This window comes from Bidens hawaiensis, unplaced genomic scaffold (assembly GCF_021521415.1).
Source record: "Bidens hawaiensis isolate Kalapana, Puna unplaced genomic scaffold, B.hawaiensis_p1.1 tig00006190_1, whole genome shotgun sequence".
NCBI lineage: Eukaryota > Viridiplantae > Streptophyta > Magnoliopsida > Asterales > Asteraceae > Bidens > Bidens hawaiensis.
The window spans coordinates 1260288-1281872 of NW_027491410.1; the positions used below are offsets into that span (position 1 = coordinate 1260288).

General features: G+C 38.7%; 1 pseudogene; it reads right to left on the reverse strand.

Moving 5' to 3' along the window:
* Positions 1–3752: 3752 nt before the first annotated feature.
* Positions 3753–4925, reverse strand: LOC143631672 (glucan endo-1,3-beta-glucosidase, acidic pseudogene; annotated as a pseudogene).
* Between the last annotated feature and the right edge of the window lie 16660 nt (positions 4926–21585).

A 21585-nucleotide genomic window follows, 5' to 3' on the forward strand; every position in this document is an offset into this window, starting at 1 on the left:
TGATACGTTCGCGAGATCTCTTCCTAACTCTTTTGTTAGATCATCAGCCAAATTATACTCATATATTACAAACCAACTGATATCACACATTGCATTGTACAATATATAACCGTCTAGACTTTCCATTATACCTTTGACATAGTCATCACTATCACACCTGATAGATTTTGGTGATATCGGTTTCACCACAATAGAATTTTATGAATCCAGTTTTTTAGCCATTCATCCACTTTTATTGGTTGTTGCAAATGCTAGAAACTCGCATTCCATTGTCAAGTGATGCAAATTCATTCCTTAATTACCTAAGAAATGAAGCATTCTCCAAAAGAGAATACGCATCCATAGTTAAACAGTTTGTTTACTACTTGCTAGTGTTGAGCACTAGGATTACTAGCATATCTGCTCAAATTGCCCACAACAGAAACTATGTAAGTCTTTGTGCAAATCATAGCATACATCATATATCCAATTAACTTTGAGTACTCTAATTGTGAAATAAAATCACATTGATTAGGCACAAACTTGATATTAGGATCTATATATAGGAGTGCTAACCAAAGAACAATCAAACTGATTAAGTTTCTTAAATACTTTCTCAATATAATGAAATCGAATCATCTATACAATTGTTTACCTAGGATAACATCAACATCCACTGGATCCTTTATATCAAAACTAGAATATAATAATTTCTTTGTCTAATCAGTCACTCAAACCTGAGTAAGATAACAAGGAATCAATTATTTCCTTTAAGATTCTATTTTTCTTTTCACTCCAAAATAATTCACATGACCTATCTGCCATGTCACAATATATACATATAGTCTACCATGCTTTGAAATGATTATGACATACAAACATATTCAATAACAAATACAACATTAATATTTAGTTTAAATTTATCTGACCTAATAACCTGCTTAAAACCATAAATTATTTAAAACAACCAAGACAATAGGTTCTTTTTAATCCCTGAAACTTACAACACATAATCCAAAACAAAAGGATTTCCACAAGTAAATACAAGTCTTCAACCGGTTCAAATTCTTCAAACCATTTCAGATCCTTGCATATATGACTCGTATCACCCGAGTCTACCCACCATGCAAGCATGTCATCCTGTAAATATTAGTAATAAGAAATAAACCAAAAATAATTCTTCACCGAATTATTTTAAAACCATTAGACTTTTCGAGTCCAATAACAAACTCGAAGATCGAGTGTCATTTGTTTCACACCGCAAAGGGTTTTCCAACTTGTATACTTCTAATGAGCTAATTGTTACTCGGGTCATGTCCCATTAACCCCATGTGTGTACCAATTCGGGTCTTTCGACCCATTTGGACCAGCCACGTTAGACTTGTTTCAACTCCTTCATTCGACTATCTTTCCTATGTATTGGCTTGCCAGATCTCCAATAAAACAACTTAGCAGTTCATATAAAGTGAAATACTTATTAGTTCAAAACTTTTCCTCTCTAGGATTTTCAGAAAAACCATCCATATTGGCTCTCCGCTTTTAGAAGATGATTGTCTCAAAGACCAAATGATGATTAATTAATCATATTACGATTTTAAGCAGTTTTCTTTTATTTCTGTAAAACCAAATAGTGTCTTTATTAATAATGAAATTCGAATTTGAATCATTAAATTCACATGATACGTGATTGATTCGAATTCAAAAGAGTAATTTTTCGATTGTGAAATCATGTTTAATACAACAAAATGCTCATTTCGAATTTATTAGTTAATTAATGAAAACTATTATGTTCTTATTTTCCAATGCAAAACAAAATAGTAAAACTTTTTCATTCTTTTCCAATTGGTTTTAACAATATAATCCACCATTGAATAAGAATAATATTCCAACTTATAGTGACCAATAACAATTACTGATTAAAATGATAACCCAAATTTATTCTAACTTTATTCCATGATTTCGATATTCAATATTGGTGAATTAAATCCAAACTTTATTCCAACTTGATTTTGATTTTTGTTTAACAGCAAGTCACACCCCGTATATTTAAGTCTCCATCAAATAACCCTTCCAGATTAATTCAAGAACCAGAAGTCAGAATTTTTTTATTTTTTTTAACTGAAATATTCAAAAACCCTTTATTATATTTTCAATAAATGGATATAATACTTCCATATGAAAGGGATGTTTCAAAACCATTATAGATATAATACTGACTCAATGATATAATAATTCAATTGTATGTAAAACTTGATTAAGTTCTTGAATTCTGACTCAATGATTGTTGACCACAAACAATTTCAAAAAAAAAAAAAAAAAAAAAAATCCAGATTTTTGATCAATCAGATTCTTGAACATATCCCACTCTTGATCGATTTCTTAAAACAATTTGATAAACAACCTGTTTCTTCTAATTCAATTATTCAATAAATAGGTTTATCTTTGTTGTATAATTGCGTACACGGAGGATGAATTCGATCAATAATGCAAACATGTAAAAATGATTTCAATCTTGGTTTATTGAACAATTGCCTGGATTAATCTCCGAATCGTGAATCACTTTCAGATAAACCTATTTGCGGGTTACACGCAATGATTTATCGGATAAGATATAGATTTTCTGTAGTTGGAATTGGATTTTGAAGAATCTGTGATGAAGAATCAGAGAGAAGTAACCGTCTTCCCTGTTCTGTGTATTCGATGAGGAGACGATGTTCCAATGCAGAGAATGAAAACATCGACATATATAAATCAAGAAACAGGATCAAATACATTTTATTCTTAACATGAAAACAGTGAGAACCAATTTGTTGTTATTATTAGGTTTATTTTTATAGGTGTTTGTTGTTATTTTTTGTTCATATTTGTCAGTTTTCGATTATGAGACGTTATAAGTATTTGCTGATTTATATTTTGTTGTTATTATTAGATTTTTTCTTTTGCTGTTAAAAATATTTGTTGGTATTTGCTGTTATTATTTTGTTCTTGATTTTGATTATTTTGTTGTATTTTTTAGGTTTTTTTATTTGTTATTATAAATCATTGTTTATGTAGATTGGTATTGTAGTTGGTATTGTTTGTTACGTTCTCATTTTTTTATAAATTATTATTATTTCCTACGTTCTCATGTTAAGATTAAAATGCACATGAACCTTCCCCTATAAATCAATTCCCATATCTCACATAAGCCTAAATAATTAATTATAAGCCCACTTATTACCCAAGTATAAAACCCAAATAACATTATTGTTAAACAAGCCCACACTCCCGCGTCACCTAACTCGTTTAATCTCTTAACGTTATTTCCTCCATCGACAAGTTAATCCAATAACACTAAAACCACCAACAAATTGGTGATAAATAGTTTCATATTTTAATTTTAAACGAGTAAATTTTAAGTGAAACAAATCAAAATGAACATGACTTGTTTAACTAAAGAGTTAAACAAGTTAACCTAAACATGACTGTTTTGTAATATGTTTAATGTGATAACCCAAAGCGTGACGGTAATTGTGTCCAGTTAAAAATTAACACCATATAGATGGTTTTGTTCTCGTCACAATCTATATGGCAGCATTTTATACGGTCGAATACACATCTAAAACAGCTCTAATATGTGTAAAAATTGAAAAGTCAGACAGTGCTCAATGACGCCGAGTTCAATCTCAAACTCGATAGTAATTGTAAATACTATAAATATTATGAGATTTATGATCATCATTGTGTACATATTAAAAGTGCTCAACGATTTAATACATAACCAAACACTTATTTTTCCTTTAATCAATATCAAGTAACAACGTATCACACTATTTTCCCAAATGTTGAGTTTCTTTAATCGAACCTCAAATCATACTTCAAGTTTCTACTAACCGGGTTGAAAATCCCGAAATTTTTCTCCGTCGGTTCTCCAGGTTTGTTGTTCTCATCAAACATCGCAAACAAATATGTCTCGATAACTTTTCTGGGCATCAATGGTGTACCCGGTGCACTTTTAACGTGCTCGATCAGATTCTTATAGTAAATTCCAGCATTTCCTACGTTTGCTGCCTCACCACCCGCCGAAGGCCATCCACTCTCGGACACTACAATTTCCAAACTCCCCCCTCCAAGATGTGCTTGAGCCGCGTAATGAGCGTCTAACATGGCATCAAAAAGGTTCGAATATCGTAAACCGTTATTTTTATCGGTCACTACGTTTCCTTGTGCAGTAAACAACGCATATTTTAAATTTTTGTTAGGGCCACCAAGGTAACCAAAGTAAGGGTAGATATTGGCTAGCATTGGCAAGTTGTTATCTACTAGAAATCTAATTATTGGCTAAATATACCCTGGCACTTTAAATGCACCATTGCTTGGTGGATAGGTGTCTCTCAATAGACCGGTGTAGGTTGCGGTTGACACCTTAATGCGGTCATTTAGGCGAGCGGCTCTAAGGGCGTTATGGACATTTCGCATGGCGGGGAGTACAAAACTCATATATTGCCTACTTTCATTATCTGGATCGACTTCGTTTCCAACCACGATGTACTTGAAGTTGACATTCGGGTAACGTTGGATGTTCTCACTAACCCATATATTTGCCTGATTCTGATCATTGAGCGACTGAAGACGGTGGTTAGGAACATCGACCATGAGTACGATACCGGTTCCACGAAGTGCGGTAAGTGTGGCTTGATTTGGATCATAGATTCGCATATTGGATATGCGGTTGTTTCGGTAAAGGGTTACCGTGTCTTGTTCATTTGGAAAATTGTTACCGAGACGACCATTGCACACCCCTACATTTGCATCTGTTTTGCACCAAATGAAAATAATATTGATTAAACATATATCATATATGTATACATTCAGAATCAATAACATACGCTGAAAACTGTATAACGTATTTATATATGTATATTAATTTTTGAATGGGTAAAAATATGATGTAGCGGCTAATCTGACATGTTTGAATTCGTATGCACTCAAAGATGTTTGTTATGCTTAATTACGATATTGAATAATTTGTTCGTTGTCTACATGATAAACAAAAGAGTGATACCTGTGAGCCTGAGAAGATAGTAGTAGACCGAATAGTAGAAGCTTTGATGCCATAACTTCGGTTTTGTGACTATTTCTTTTGAGATATAAACATATATATAGTGAACAAAATCCAAGAGTCAACTTAAGTTTCTACAAAATAATAATAATACTTATTTTTATTTCATTTTTGAAAATTTCCACACAACTAGTCTTCTAAAGTTGTAAGTTGTCTTATTGTTCTTTGACTCAATATTAAAGTTGAGAAGTATTTTGGGTTTGATGAGTTGATTTAAGATCGTATCCAACGGTAGGATTGATAAATGCTATTGAGATATATCATATATATTGTTTTAAAAATTTCTTGACTTTTTTAATATTCATCGCGATACCAAAATAAATGCTTTAATATTAACGACCTTTTCTAATCCAGTGTTTCTATAGTATATTCAATGAAAAGACGTTGTTTGTAATAATCTGATGTTAAATTAATGGAGTTAATTCAAGAATTAACAAACTTCTAGCTATATAGATGAGTTTGAGACATTTTAGAAAAGCTCTTCGGTTCTAATTTAGGATGGTAAGCAAAAATATGTGTTCATGGTTGTATCATGCTTAGCATAGACGTTGATGACTTAATGAGCCGAACATATTTGGAAAAGTCCAAATTAAACTTATGAGCCACTAGACACTACTTAAAGCTTGAAGACCAAAATCTAATCGGCATCTACTAATTATTTTGTGTAAAAAAATGCCAGTATTAAAAGCGATATGCATAGCGTACAACCCATGTATGCACAAATAAACTGAGGTACAACATAAGAAGCAACACTTTACAACTAAGCTGTTGGGGACTCACTCATATGAAAAGGGTGTCTGCCGACCCATGTGAAAGAAAACTTTAGTGTTAATATATCAAAAATTTCCCGGCCGACCCTTGCAAAATTTTGACCTCAACCCCTTTGAGATTTTGAAACCGACCCGTGTGTAATTTTGAGATGACCCCCATGATATTTTGAGACCAACCATTGTAAAAATAAAATAAAAATTTTAGAAATATATTTATATAAATGTTTATATAAACAACTTTTCCTATTAAATTTGAGTTTAATACCAATTAGGAAATCCAATGACCAATACCCAACTCAAATTTTAATCCCAAAACCCAATTTTAACATTACCCAACGTTTAGCCCGATATCCAATCCAATTCCAAATATGGTTTCTTTGATTTGAAGCGGCAAACCTTGTCCAATTGTATGATCATTCTTTGAATTGTTTGACTATTTGTGATAGTTCGGGCGTTTTCTATTCCAAAAATATTACGATTAGCCGAGATGTACCCATACAATTTTAATGAAAGTGATAAAAGAAGACTCCTGGTTGAGCTCGTGACATATATTGATAATTTGAAAGGAGATAAACGATTTAAACACTTCATGGTTTAGCAAATCTTGTTCAATTGATGGTTCAAACAAAGAAACACCATTCCTTTGCATTGGTGTATCATTTACTAATGTTAGCTCTCTGTAACATCCCAAATTTCTATAATAATAGTTTAATATATTATTTAGTTTTAACGGAGAGAATTTACCTGAGTAGTAAATAATAAATAAAGAGATAAGTAGGCTAAGTAAATGTAATTAATCATGGACTAAAAAGGGAAAGATGGGCCTTAGATCCATGGTCTTATGGGAGTATAAATACCCCTTAAACCCTAAATCTTTCCATTTTCATCCATAATATCCATCTTATTCTCTCTCTAAACCTAAAAACCTCACCCATCCTTTCCATTTCGGCCGCAAGCAATATCAAGGAAACCGAGATCAAATCCAATCTTTTGTTAGTAGATCTTTGGAATACAAGCTAGATACAAGATCAATACCCTATAATCAAGCTAGCCGTAACCCACAAACCGTATAAAGGTGTTGGTGCATTTTGTGACCGTCGCTATGCAATTCTGATTAGCGGAAATGAAGTACGAAGTTAGAACAACTTCGCCATAGGCGAAGTTATAACAACTTCGCCATAGGCGAAGTTGTAACAACTTCTGCCATAGGCGAAGTTATAACAACTTCGCCTTAGGCGAAGTTAGCCCAAGCCCGCGAAGTTTATATATATATGTGTGTCTTGTTTAGGTTTTGCAATTCAGAAAATTAGAGTATTGTGTGTTCAGTTCAAGTAGCTAGAGAGAAACAGAGAGGCAGAGTCGTGTGGGACGGACCGAGGTAGAGCTCACCTCGGGTCGGCCGTCATTTGTTTTCATGTTTGGTATGTAATGTGTTTCGGTTATTATATAAAAGATCTGCAGATGTGTTTATCCCATTCGTGTGTTTGTTCGTGTATGTGCATGTGTGTAATCGTGTTCTTCGTCTTCTACATCATTAAACGAGTCTAGGAGGATTCCGCACTCCTAGACCTCATGCGGATCTCGTATCGATCAGCGACGCCTGGGGGGACCTACAAGTGGTATCAGAGCCTTAGGCTCTTATGCTATGGTTCGAGATCTGCGTTTTGGTGTTTCTGGCACGTTTCTGATGCGTTTTTGGCCGAACAGCCGCCGCAGGCGAAGTTATGGGGTTCAGGCGAAGTTGTCACTTAAATTTTAGGGTTTAGGCGAAGTTATCAGTCAGGCGAAGTTATGGACAGGCGAAGTTATGAACAGGCGAAGTTAAGGAGGGGCGAAGTTGACTTTTAGGCGAAGTTGACTTTAGGCGAAGTTAAAAAAAAAAGTGTTTGGAGTTTTCGTCTGTATGGCCAGGTGTACACGATTATTGTGAGACCGAAGACGTTGTTCCGTCAACGAGTGAAACTTGTTATCTCTTGGTCTTACGTGTGTACAAATACGTGTCAACTCTGGATATGGAGTTGAGGTTGTGAATGGGATATTGATTGATACTGGATATTGACACATATTTGGGTGGTTGTGGGCAATGAATAGTTGTTGTTCGAGGTTGACCAACTGAAGAAAGTCAAATTGAACTGAAGGTTTTCGTCATTACTGGATTGCGGTCAGAGCATATTATTTATGTTATTTTCAAGGCGTTCGAGAATTGGATCCTGAAACGTGATACTTATTTATTAAAGTAAAAATTCTGGAACAAGTTGGATTTAATCGGGAATTAAAGTGTTTATGTTCTTGATCATTATCCCTGGTGATTGAAGATGCTTCGGATTAATTAATGGTCATGTGTGTTAGATTCTGTCAAGGTGGTTTTGTGATGAAATTGATCACTTGATGTTGAGTAGTTGAAGATTAAACCTTATCGTATGCCGACGTGTTGGTGAAGTTGTGGAGGGAGCCCAACTTCACGTGTTAGTGAAGTTAGAAGAACTTCACGTGTTGGTGAAGTCAGAAGGACTCACGTGATTGGTTGAGATGATCAATTAGGCACGGGGATGCATGCATTTCAAAGACCTCAATCTATATAGTCGGAGAAGCTTACACTGAAGGGGAGATCTGATATGGAAGACGCTGGGTGATTGGTAGATTTGTGAAGCTACATGACAGTTTCAGACACGGCTGGTTGAAGAGCAAACAGAAGATCATCTGTTAAGAGGGAGTCTGTTGGTGCATGTTTTTGTAACAGATGATCTTTTTTGTTTGTTAGAATTGAGAGCAACGGTCAAAGGGGAGTCTGTTGGTGCATTTTGTGACCATCGCTATGCAATTCTGATCAGCGGAAACGAAGTACGAAGTTAGAACAACTTCGCCATAGGCGAAGTTGTAACAACTTCTGCCATAGGCGAAGTTAGCCCTAGCCCGCGAAGTTTATATATATATATATGTGTGTGTCTTGTTTAGGTTTTGCAATTCAGAAAATTAGAGTATTGTGTGTTCAGTTCAAGTAGCTAGAGAGAAACAAAGAGGCAGAGTCGTGTGGGACGGCTCGAGGTAGAGCTCACCTCGGGTCGGCCGTCATTTGTTTTCATGTTTGGTATGTAATGTGTTTCGGTTATTATATAAAAGATCTGCAGATGTGTTTATCCCATTCGTGTGTTTGTTCGTGTATGTGCATGTGTGTAATCGTGTTCTTCGTCTTCTACACCATTAAACGAGTCTAGGAGGATTCCGCACTCCTAGACCTCATGCGGATCTCGTATCGATCAGCGACGCCTGGGGGGACCTACAAGTGGTATCAGAGCCTTAGGCTCTTATGCTATGGTTCGAGATCTGCGTTTTGGTGTTTCTGGCACGTTTCTGATGCGTTTTTGGCCGAACAGCCGCCGCAGGTGAAGTTATGGGGTTCAGGCGAAGTTGTCGCTTAAATTTTAGGGTTTAGGCGAAGTTATCAGTCAGGCGAAGTTATGGACAGGCGAAGTTATGAACAGGCGAAGTTAAGGAGGGGCGAAGTTGACTTTTAGGCGAAGTTGACTTTAGGCGAAGTTAAAAAAAAAGTGTTTGGAGTTTTCGTCTGTATGGCCAGGTGTACACGATTATTGTGAGACCGAAGACGTTGTTCCGTCAACGAGTGAAACTTGTTATCTCTTGGTCTTACGTGTGAACAAATACGTGTCAACTCTGGATATGGAGTTGAGGTTGTGAATGGGATATTGATTGATACTGGATATTGACACATATTTGGGTGGTTGTGGGCAATGAATAGTTGTTGTTCGAGGTTGACCAACTGAAGAAAGTCAAATTGAACTGAAGGTTTTCGTCATTACTGGATTGCGGTCAGAGCATATTATTTATGTTATTTTCAAGGCGTTCGAGAATTGGATCCTGAAACGTGATGCTTATTTATTAAAGTGAAAATTCTTGAACAAGTTGGATTTAATCGGGAATTAAAGTGTTTATGTTCTTGATCGTTATCCCTGGTAATTGAAGATGCTTCGGATTAATTAATGGTCATGTGTGTTAGATTCTGTCAAGGTGGTCTTGTAATGAAATTGATCACTTGATGTTGAGTAGTTGAAGATTAAACCTTATCGTATGCCGACGTGTTGGTGAAGTTGTGGAGGGAGCCCAACTTCACGTTTTAGTGAAGTTAGAAGAACTTCACGTGTTGGTGAAGTCAGAAGGACTCACGTGATTGGTTGAGATGATCAATTAGGCACGGGGATGCATGCATTTCAAAGACCTCAATCTATATAGTCGGAGAAGCTTACACTGAAGGGGAGATCTGATATGGAAGACGCTGGGTGATTGGTAGATTTGTTAAGCTACAAGACAGTTTCAGACACGGCTGGTTGAAGAGCAAACAGAAGATCATCAGTTAAGAGGGAGTCTGTTGGTGCATGTTTTGTAACAGATGATCTTTTGTGTTTGTTAGAATTGAGAGCAACGGTCAAAGGGGAGTCTGTTGGTGCATTTTGTGACCGTCGCTATGCAATTCTGATCAGCGGAAACGAAGTACGAAGTTAGAACAACTTCGCCATAGGCGAAGTTGTAACAACTTCTGCCATAGGCGAAGTTAGCCCTAGCCCGCGAAGTTTATATATATATATATGTGTGTGTCTTGTTTAGGTTTTGCAATTCAGAAAATTAGAGTATTGTGTGTTCAGTTCAAGTAGCTAGAGAGAAACAGAGAGGCAGAGTCGTGTGGGACGGCTCGAGGTAGAGCTCACCTCGGGTCGGCCGTCATTTGTTTTCATGTTTGGTATGTAATGTGTTTCGGTTATTATATAAAAGATCTGCAGATGTGTTTATCCCATTCGTGTGTTTGTTCGTGCATGTGCATGTGTGTAATCGTGTTCTTCGTCTTCTACACCATTAAACGAGTCTAGGAGGATTCCGCACTCCTAGACCTCATGCGGATCTCGTATCGATCAGCGACGCCCGGGGGGACCTACAAAAGGTATGTTCTTAATCTTAAAGGTTACGTTTTTATGATCGGTTAGCCATGAGACTTGACCCTAGAGTAGATTGGATCTAGCTATCTTATAAAAATGCAAACTTGATGATTAAAATGGACAATATGGACTCATAGGTAAAACGGCTCAATATGAACCCTAGATCTAGCCTAGAACGTTTTAAATTTATAAAGTTCCAAACTTTATGCCTAAAACGGGATAGATCTTGAAACCATGATAGTAATGGGTGTAATCGGGTAAGAATGATGATGAATGATGATTAAAAGTTCATAATATGAACCATAGAACATGTTACGGGGCTGTTAGAAATGAAAAAGGATAGAAGGATGAACTGAGCTGAGGGTTTTCGGCCAAGGAGGAGGATCCGTGGTCAAACCTCATAGTTCTCGGTCACAAGGTGGCCAGCAAGAGTTCTCGGCCAGAATGTTCTCGGCCACGTGGTTCTCGGCCAGGATGTTCTCGGCCATGTAGTTCTCGGCCAGGAAGGTTCTCGGTGACCAGGAGTTCTCGGTCACTTGACGATCTCGGTGGCCATAAGTCCTCGGTCAACATACGAGTTCTCGGTAAAACCTCGTGGGTTCTCTGCCTTGGGGTTCTCGGCCACTTAATGAATTAATATGGTCTGTGGGCTTGGCCCAGCTAGACCCAGAAGCCAAATGATCAGTGGGCCTCAAACGAACTAGTTGGCCCATCTCCATAAGTTAGACAAATGAGCCCAACATAGATGATTCATAGGCTAACTAAATAACCCACTAAATTAAGTGTACGGATGATTAAAACCCATGTATAAATAACAGTTAACCGTGCTCAATTAAAGAATTGAATCACTATTAACGGCGAACGCAACAGTATCCAGGTGAGTTTCTAGCCCCACTTCCTTGTTATGTTTTCGGGGCTGTGTGCATACTCAATGTGGTAGTTAATATACTTACCTTAAATGGTAAGTGTATGCCCTGTATGAATTATGTATGATGATTGCTTGACGGTGCATGAACGATCTTCGGATATTGCATGGACCTTCAGGTGGTAGTTAACGATATGATTGATATATACGATGTTGTATGTATGAATATATATGATGTATGAATGATTAAGTATGATGTAAGTATGATATGTTGCCGGTACGTGAACGCTCTTCGGAGATTGCACGTATTGTCAAGGAAGGTACGTAAAGGACAGGTATGTTATAGTAGCACGAGATGAAGGGTGACCGGACCCTAATAATATTCGAGGATGAAGGGTGACCGGACCCTAATAATATACGAGGATGATGGGCGACCGGACCCTAATAATATCCGAGGATGGAGGGTACCGGACCCTAATAATATCCGAGGTATGTAAGGCGAATGCTCTTTATAACGTAAGGTTAGTTATGGATGTATATGAAAGAATGATGGACGGATTAAGTATGAGATGCGTACCTACGGGCACGTATATGTGTATGTATAGTAAGTTATGTGATTAGCTAGAACTCACTCAGCGTAGCTGACGGTTAGTATGCACGCAGGCAAATAGGTTGAGGCAGCTCGCGTGATTGAAGACAAATGGCATGGAATCGAAGATACTGACATCTCGAAGGAATGTTGTGATGTTTTAAAAGACTATGTTTTGATTTAAATGACTTTTAATGTTTTATAAATCAAGATTTGAAGATTATGTATGATATTATGGTTGAAGTTTTTATTCCGCGTAAAGTTTTAATTAACTCTGATATTTAGAACCGCGTTTATGAGTAAATACAACACCAAAGTAGGGCTACCGGTAACGGGGCCTTACAAGTTGGTATCAGAGCAAAGTTCGAGAGATTTAAGCATACTACATGCTTAGACTCGAACAGAGAATGAGATTTAAATAAGAAAAGAGAGAAGATGTCAGTTCAAGAATGCCATGTGTCGCTCAAGCAAGCTTAGCAAAGGGAAGATGTATGATCAAATGATGTATGTTAATTGATAAAGAAAGGTTATGTGATCGATAGGGATAGGATTAATTGATTGTCTTGACTGACTAACTGTTTAAAAGAGAACCAGCACAAATAGACTCGTAAAGGGAAGTGTATAGGACACGGAAAGCAACGTGATCAGCTAATCACAGCTGGCCACTGTTATTACCTGTTAGCCTTACTATCCTTGTACTAAACAGTTCCTAGAGTGATGACGTTTATGTTTTCCCTTTTAGAATACAATAGCTGGAGCTGGAGGTCGCACTGGACGACGCGGCAGGCCTCATCGTGTCCAGCAACCTTCGGTTGAGAAAACTTCCAACACCGGAGATGAAGGAAGCGCAGCTGGATCCCGCAATTCAAGAAGTTATTGTTCAAGCTGTAGCCACTGCTGTGAAGAATATTACTCCTGGAGGGTCTGCTGGAAGCCGTGAAAGAACTGCTGGAGGGGCAGGTGGGGATGGTAGGAGAGATGAGGAAGAAGAAAGGGAGGCCTCGAGTGGGGTTAATTCTGTGAAAGATGGTGACAGGAAAAGAGGCCGAGGCGGGTGCAACTATAAGTCCTTACAAAGGATGTGACCCGCCGAAGCTGTCTGGGTTGGGTGACGCAATTGCTACTCTTCAGTGGATAACCACTATGGACAAAATTATCTGCATTAGCGAGTGTCATCCCGATCAAGCTGTCGGTTATGCCACCCAATCGTTTGAAGATGAGGCAATGTATTGGTGGGAATCGATTGAGCAGAGAAGGAGTCGAGAGGAAATCAAGGCTATGAGGTGGGAGGATCTGAAAGAATTGGTTATGAAGAAATTCTGTGCTGACGCCGAGGTTGAGAGGGCGGAGATGAGGTTCCTGAACTTGAAAGCCGGAACGATGACACATCATGAGTATACCACCGAGTTCAACCGAATGTCTAGGTAGGTACCCGATATGGTCAACACTGAGGCTAAAAGAATCAAGTGCTATGTGAGAGGATTGCCACAAAAAGTCCGCATGCTAGTCAGGACGAGTAAACCTGCTACCTTCGACTCTGCTGTCGAACTCACAGAGATGGTTTATGCAGACCTGGCTGCGGAAGATATTGTGGTGGAAGAAGAAAAGAAAGATAAGAAGTGGGTCAATGTCAAACGACCCGGTACTCAGTTGTGGAACTCTAAGGACAAGAAGCAGAAGGTGTGGGAGAGGAAGACATGCAAGACGTGTGGGAAGGTGCACGGTGGCGAGTGCAAGTGGGGTGTTGGCTCGGATGTGTGTCACAAGTGTGGAAAAGCTCATGGTGGAGAATGCAGGATGGGGTCTAATGCGTGTTATAAGTGTGGGAAGGTAGGGCATTATGCCAATGAGTGCAGCGCAAAGCCATCATGTTACAAATGTGGCAAGACAGGCCATATGGCGAGAGAATGCACCGATGGTGAGGCTGGTGGTAGTGGGAAGAAGGATACTGAACAAGCTAGGCCAAGAACCAGGGCCTACATGCTGACTCAGGAACAAGCCTAGCAGATTCCGGATGTTGTCACAGGTACGTTTCTAGTAAACGGTATATCCGCTTCAGTATTGTTTGATTCAGGTGCGAACAAAAGTTTCGTAGCCACGCCATTTACTAAATTAGCTAAAATGAAAAGTTTTCGAGTGTCTGAAACTTTTATAGTAGAAACCGCTAGTGACACTTCAATTAAAATAATGAAAGTGGTTAAGGACGCTAAGATAGAGTTAGAGGGACACGAGTTCCCTGTTACCTTGTATGTTATGACCTTAGGAGGGTTCGATGTGGTGCTGGGAATGGATTGGTTATCTGAGTATGAAGCTCAGATAGTATGTAAGAGCAGGATAATAAGGTTGAAGTCCTTGGATGGTAGTGCGGTGACGGTTTATGGTGATAAGGAAAGTTTTGGGCTTAACGTCATTTCGATGATAAAAGTCGAGGGCTTGTTAAGGCGGGGGTGTGGTGCCTACCTGGCGTATATTGTCAACGCTACGGCCGAAACGAAAGAAATGAAAGATGTTCATATCGTGTGCGACTACCCAGAAGTATTCCTAGAGGATCTTCCGGGGTTGCCACCGGAGCGAGAGATAGAATTCCAGATAGATTTAGTACCAGGAGCCCAACCCGTCGCGAAAGCGCCTTACCGACTAGCACCGTCCGAGATGAAAGAATTAATGTCCCAACTGCAAGAACTCCTCGACAAAGGTTTCATAAGGCCAAGTGTTTCCCCGTGGGGCGCACCAGTGTTGTTCGTGAAGAAGAAGGATGGAAGTATGAGAATGTGCATAGACTATCGCGAGTTGAACAAGCTTACGGTAAAGAATAGATATCCTTTGCCAAGGATTGATGATCTGTGTGACCAACTGCAAGGTTCAAGTTGGTTTTCACGAATAGATCTTAGATCAGGCTATCATCAGCTGAAGGTGAAGGAGGCAAACATCCCTAAGACAGCGTTCCGAACACGGTATGGACACTATGAGTTCCTCGTGATGTCATTCGGTCTAACAAATGCTCCTGCAGCATTTATGGACATGATGATAGGGTGTGTCGGCCAATGTTGGATAAGTCAGTTATTGTCTTCATCGAAGATATATTGATTTATTCAAAGAGCGTACCTGATCATGCTGAACATCTGAAGGAGGTATTAGAGACTCTGAGGAAAGAGAAGTTATATGCTAAGTTTTCAAAATGCACGTTCTGGTTGAGAGAAGTGCAATTTCTAGGTCACGTGATTAATCCTGAAGGGATTACCGTGGACCCAGCTAAGATTGAAGCGATAACTAATTGGAAGACTCCACAGAATCCGACTGATATACGAAGCTTCCTAGGGTTAGCTGGCTACTATAAGAGATTCATCGAAGGTTTCTCCAAGATAGCCGCACCGTTGACCGGTATGACCCGAAAGTCGATAGTATTCAGTTGGGGAAAGTTCCAAGAAGAAGCCTTTCAAGAATTAAAGAAGAGACTCACGCAAGCTCCAATCCTTGCCTTACCCGATGGTGACGAGGATTTGGTTGTTTGTACTGATGCTTCGCATCGTGGGTTAGGTTGCGTATTGATGCAACGAGGAAAGGTGATAGCTTACGCGTCTAGACAGTTGAAAGTCCACAAGAGTACTTATCCGACGCATGATTTAGAGCTAGCAGCAGTAGTGCAAGCTTTGAAGATATGTAGGCATTACCTGTATGGTACTAAGTGTACCATTTACAAAAACTATAAGAGCTTAAAATATTTCTTTGAGCAGAAAGAACTGAATATGAGACAGAGAAGGTGGTTAGAGCTTATAAAAGACTACGATTGTGATATAAAATACTACCCTGGTAAAGCCAATGTGGTCGCCGATGCGCTAAGTCGTAAGAATGAGGAAGTCATTGCAACGGTGAAGTTCTACAAGCTTATTATGAATTCAAGCCTTTTCGAAGAAATCATCAAAGTGCAGTCAGAGGTGCTAGTAGACGAGAAGTTAGTAAAGAAATAAAGAGTTTACGGCCAGCAAGATGAGTTGATGGAAAACACTCATGGTGTTAAGACTAGATTTGACCGTATGTGGATTCCACTCCATGGAGATCTCAGAGGTCGAATCTTAGATGAAACTCATAAATCAAGATACTCGATTCATCCTGGAGCTACAAAGATGTATCAAGATTTGAAAAGAGATTATTGGTGGCCTGGAATGAAGAATGATGTAGTAGATTATGTCAGTAAGTGCTTAACTTGTTTACAAGTCAAAGCAGAGCACCAGAAACCTTATGGGAAGATGCAACCTTTGGAGATACCTGAATAGAAGTGGGAACACATCACCATGGATTTCATAACTAAGCTACCTCGTACAGCTAAGCATCATGATACCATCTGGGTGATTATGGACCGTTTGACCAAGAGTGCTCACTTTCTGCCCATACGAGAGGCCATCTCGTCAGAAAAGTTAGCAAGTTTGTTCATCAAAGAGGTTGTATCTAAGCATGGAGTGCCACTTTCGATTGTGTCTGATAGAGATACTCGATTCACTTCAAGGTTTTGGAAGAAATTCCATGAAGCTATGGGAATGAGATTGAACATTAGTACGACGTATCATCCTCAAACCGATGGACAGTCCGAGAGGACGATCCAAACCCTTGAGGATATGCTACGTGCTTGTGTTTTAGACTTTAGTGGAAGTTGGGATGATCATCTGCACCTAGCAGAGTTCTCCTATAACAACAGCTACCATTCAAGTATTGGTATGCCACCGTTTGAGATGCTCTATGGTAGACGATGTAGAACTCCCGTGTGTTGGGAGAGATTGGTTAGAAAGAAATGGGAAGCCTAGAGGTTGTCTAAGAAACGTCTTCAAAGTTCGAGCAGATTAAGGCTAGAATGAAAGATGCACAAGACAGACAGAAGTCATATGCTGACAAGTGGCGACGACCGATTGAGTTTAACGTTGACGACAATGTGATGCTCAAGGTCTCGCCTTGGAAAGGAATTATTCGTTTTAGAAAGAGGGGGAAATTGAGTCTGAGATACATTGGACCATTCAAAATTTTAGATCGCGTGGGCAAAGTAGCTTATAAGCTGGAATTGCCCGAAGAGTTAGAAGGAATACACTCAACCTTCCATGTTTCTCATATGAGAAAGTGTCTGGCGGATGACACGTCGCACGTGCCATTGATGGACATTGAGGTTGATGAACAATTGAACTATATTGAACAACCGATAGAGATCGTCGATCGCAAAGAGAAGCAGCTTCGTCTTAAGGTTATACCCTTAGTGAAAGTGATATGGAAGCATCGCAAGGGATCAGATGCTACTTGGGAAGCTGAGGATGAGATGCGCAAGTTTTACCCTAAACTGTTTAAGTAATAGTTAGGTTTCGGGGACGAAACCTCTTTAAGGAGGGAAGACTTGTAACATCCCAAATTTCTATAATAATAGTTTAATATATTATTTAGTTTTAACGGAGAGAATTTACCCGAGTAGTAAATAATAAATAGAGAGATAAGTAGGCTAAGTAAATGTAATTAATCATGGACTAAAAAGGGAAAGATGGGCCTTAGGTCCATGGCCTTAAGGGAGTATAAATACCTCTTAAACCCTAAATCTTTCCATTTTCATCCATAATATCCATCTTATTCTCTCTCTAAACCTAAAACCCTCACCCATCCTTTCCTTTTCGACCGCAAGCAATATCAAGGAAACCGAGATCAAATCCAATCTTTTGTTAGTAGATCTTTGGAATACAAGCTAGATACAAGATCAATACCCTATAATCGAGCTAGCCGTAACCCACAAACCGTGTAAAGGTATGTTCTTAATCTTAAAGGTTACGTTTTTATGATCGGTTAGCCATGAGACTTGACCCTAGAGTAGATTGGATCTAGCTATCTTATAAAAATGCAAATTTGATGATTAAAATAGACAATATGGACTCATAGGTAAAACGGCTCAAGATGAACCCTAGATCTATCCTAAAACGTTTTAAATTTATAAAGGTCCAAACTTTATGCCTAATACGGGATAGATCTTGAAACCATGATAGTAATGGGTGTAATCGGGTAAGAATGATGATGAATGATGATTAAAAGTTCATAATATGAACCACAGAACATGTTACGGGGCTGTTAGAAATGAAAAAGGATAGAAGGAAGAACTGAGCTGGGGGTTTTCGGCAAAGGAGGAGGATCCGTGGTCAAACCTCATAGTTCTCGGTCAAAAGGTGGCCAGCAAGAGTTCTCGGCCAAAATGTTCTCGGCCACGTGGTTCTCGGCCAGGATGTTCTCGGCCATGTAGTTCTCGGCCAGGAAGGTTCTCGGTGACCAGGAGTTCTCGGTCACTTGACGATCTCGGTGGCTATAAGTCCTCGGTCAACATACGAGTTCTCGGGAAAACTCGTGGGTTCTCTGCCTTGGGGTTCTCGGCCACTTAATGAATTAATATGGTCTGTGGGCTTGGCCCAGCTAGACCCAGAAGCCAAATGATCAGTGGGCCTCAAACGAACTAGTTGGCCCATCTCCATAAGTTAGACAAATGAGCCCAACATAGATGATTCATAGGCTAATTAAATAACCCACTAAATTAAGTGTACGGATGATTAACACCCATGTACAAATAACAGTTAGCCGTGCTCAATTAAAGAAAGGAATCACTATTAACGGCGAACGCAACAGGATCCAGGTGAGTTTCTAGCCCCACTTCCTTGTTATGTTTTCGGGGCTGTGTGCATACTCAATGTGGTATTTAATACACTTACGTTAAGTGGTAAGTGTATGCCCTGTATGAATTATGTATGATGATTGCTTGACAGTGCATGAACGATCTTCGGATATTGCATGGACCGTCAGGTGGTAGTTAACGATAAGATTGATATATACGATGTATGAATGTTGTATGTATGAATATATATGATGTATGAATGATTAAGTATGATGTAAGTATGATATGTTGCCGGTACGTGAACGCTCTTAAGAGATTGCACGTATTGTCAAGGAAGGTACGTAAAGGACAGGTATGTTATAGTAGCACGAGATGAAGGGTGACCGGACCCTAATAATATCCGAGGATGAAGGGCGACCGGACCCTAATAATATCCGAGGATGAAGGGCGACCGGACCCTAATAATATCCGAGGTATGTAGGGCGAATGCTCTTTATAACGTAAGGTTAGTTATGGACGTATATGAAAGAATGATGACAGGTTAAGTATGAGATGCGTACCTACGGGCACGTATACGTGGCCAGCAAGAGTTCTCGGCCAGAATGTTCTCGGCCAGGATGTTTTCGGCCATGTAGTTCTCGGCCAGGAAGGTTCTCGGTGACCAGGAGTTCTCGGTCACTTGACGATCTCGGTGGCCATAAGTCCTCGGTCAACATACGAGTTCTCAGTCAAACCTCGTGGGTTCTCTGCCTTGGGGTTCTCGAACACTTAATGAATTAATATGGTCTGTGGGCTTGGCCTAGCTAGACCCAGAAGCCAAATGATCAGTGGGCCTCAAACGAACTAGTTGGCCCATCTCCATAAGTTGGACAAATGAGCCCAACATAGATGATTCATAGGCTAACTAAATAACCCACTAAATTAAGTGTACGGATGATTAACACCCATGTATAAATAACAGTTAGCCGTGCTCAATTAAAGAAAGGAATCACTATTAACGGCGAACGCAACAGGATCCAGGTGAGTTTCTAGCCCCACTTCCTTGTTATGTTTTCGGGGCTGTGTGCATACTCAATGTGGTAGTTAATACACTTACGTTAAGTGGTAAGTGTATGCCCTGTATGAATTATGTATGATGATTGCTTGACAGTGCATGAACAATCTTCAAATATTGCATGGACCGTCAGGTGGTAGTTAACGATAAGATTGATATATACGATGTATGAATGTTGTATGTATGAATATATATGATGTATGAATGATTAAGTATGATGTAAGTATGATATGTTGCCGGTACGTGAACGCTCTTCGGAGATTGCACGTATTGTTAAGGAAGGTACGTAAAGGACAGGTATGTTATAGTAGCACGAGATGAAGGGTGACCGGACCCTAATAATATTCGAGGATGAAGGGTGACCGGACCCTAATAATATCCGAGGATGAAGGGTGACCGGACCCTAATAATATCCGAGGATGGAGGGTACCAGACCCTAATAATATCCGAGGTATGTAGGGCGAATGCTCTTTATAACGTAAGGTTAGTTATGGATGTATATGAAAGAATGATGGACAGGTTAAGTATGAGATGCGTACCTACGAGCACGTATATGTGTATGTATAGTAAGTTATGTGATTAACTAGAACTCACTCAGCGTAGCTGACTGTTAGTATGCACGCATGCAAATAGGTTGAGGCGGCTCGCATGATTGAAGACACATGGCATGGAATCGAAGATACTGGCATCTCGAAGGAATGTTGTGATGTTTTAAAAGACTATGTTTTGATTTAAATGACTTTGAATGTTTTATAAAACAAGATTTGAATATTATGTATGATATTATGGTTGAAGTTTTTATTCCGCGTAAAGTTTTAATTAACTCTAATATTTAGAACTGCGTTTATGAGTAAATCCAACACCAAAGTAGGGCTACCGGTAACGGGGCCTTACACTCTCGTATTACGGTCGCAATCACAAGCGTTAAAAGATGTTTTTCGGTGATGAAGTACGTGAAGTCTGATTTGCGTAATCGGATGGATGATGAGAATTTAAGCGATAGTTGTTTGTTACATTGAGAAAGACTAGCTTATCAATGTTAAAGTAGATGATGTAATGATATATTTCAAAACATGAAAACTCATAGAGAACAACTTTAAATATATTGGTTATCTTATATTTTGTTTGGTTAACTTTTTTTTTCTATGACCCGACCGGATCGGTTAAACCGAATGAATAAAAAGTTATATACCGATTTGACTCGACTTGAACAGTCGAACCGAACCGGTTTATATATATATATAGGGGATGATTCAAGAAAGAAATGAAATTACTGTGAGAAATGCGAGAAATGAATATGGGCTACTAGTTTTATTTTATATTTTAAAAGCTTCAAGATTAATTAAGAAAATATAAATGCATCTCTCTCTTCAATTAATATATCTATTAAATTAATATAACTAATAAAATTACTATAATTGAAAAATATTAAGAATTCATTTATTTTCTATCCAAATTTTTATCCTACACAAGTACAATTTATTCATACGTTAAAATTTCTTTCTATCCAAATTTCTTACAAGTCAATATATAAATATCCATCAACACGTAGTTACATTGTGATAAATAATATAAAAAACTATTTTACATGTGTTAGCATTAAATATCAACAAAAAAATATAACATACACAAAAATATATATTGCCTACACTTGTTATG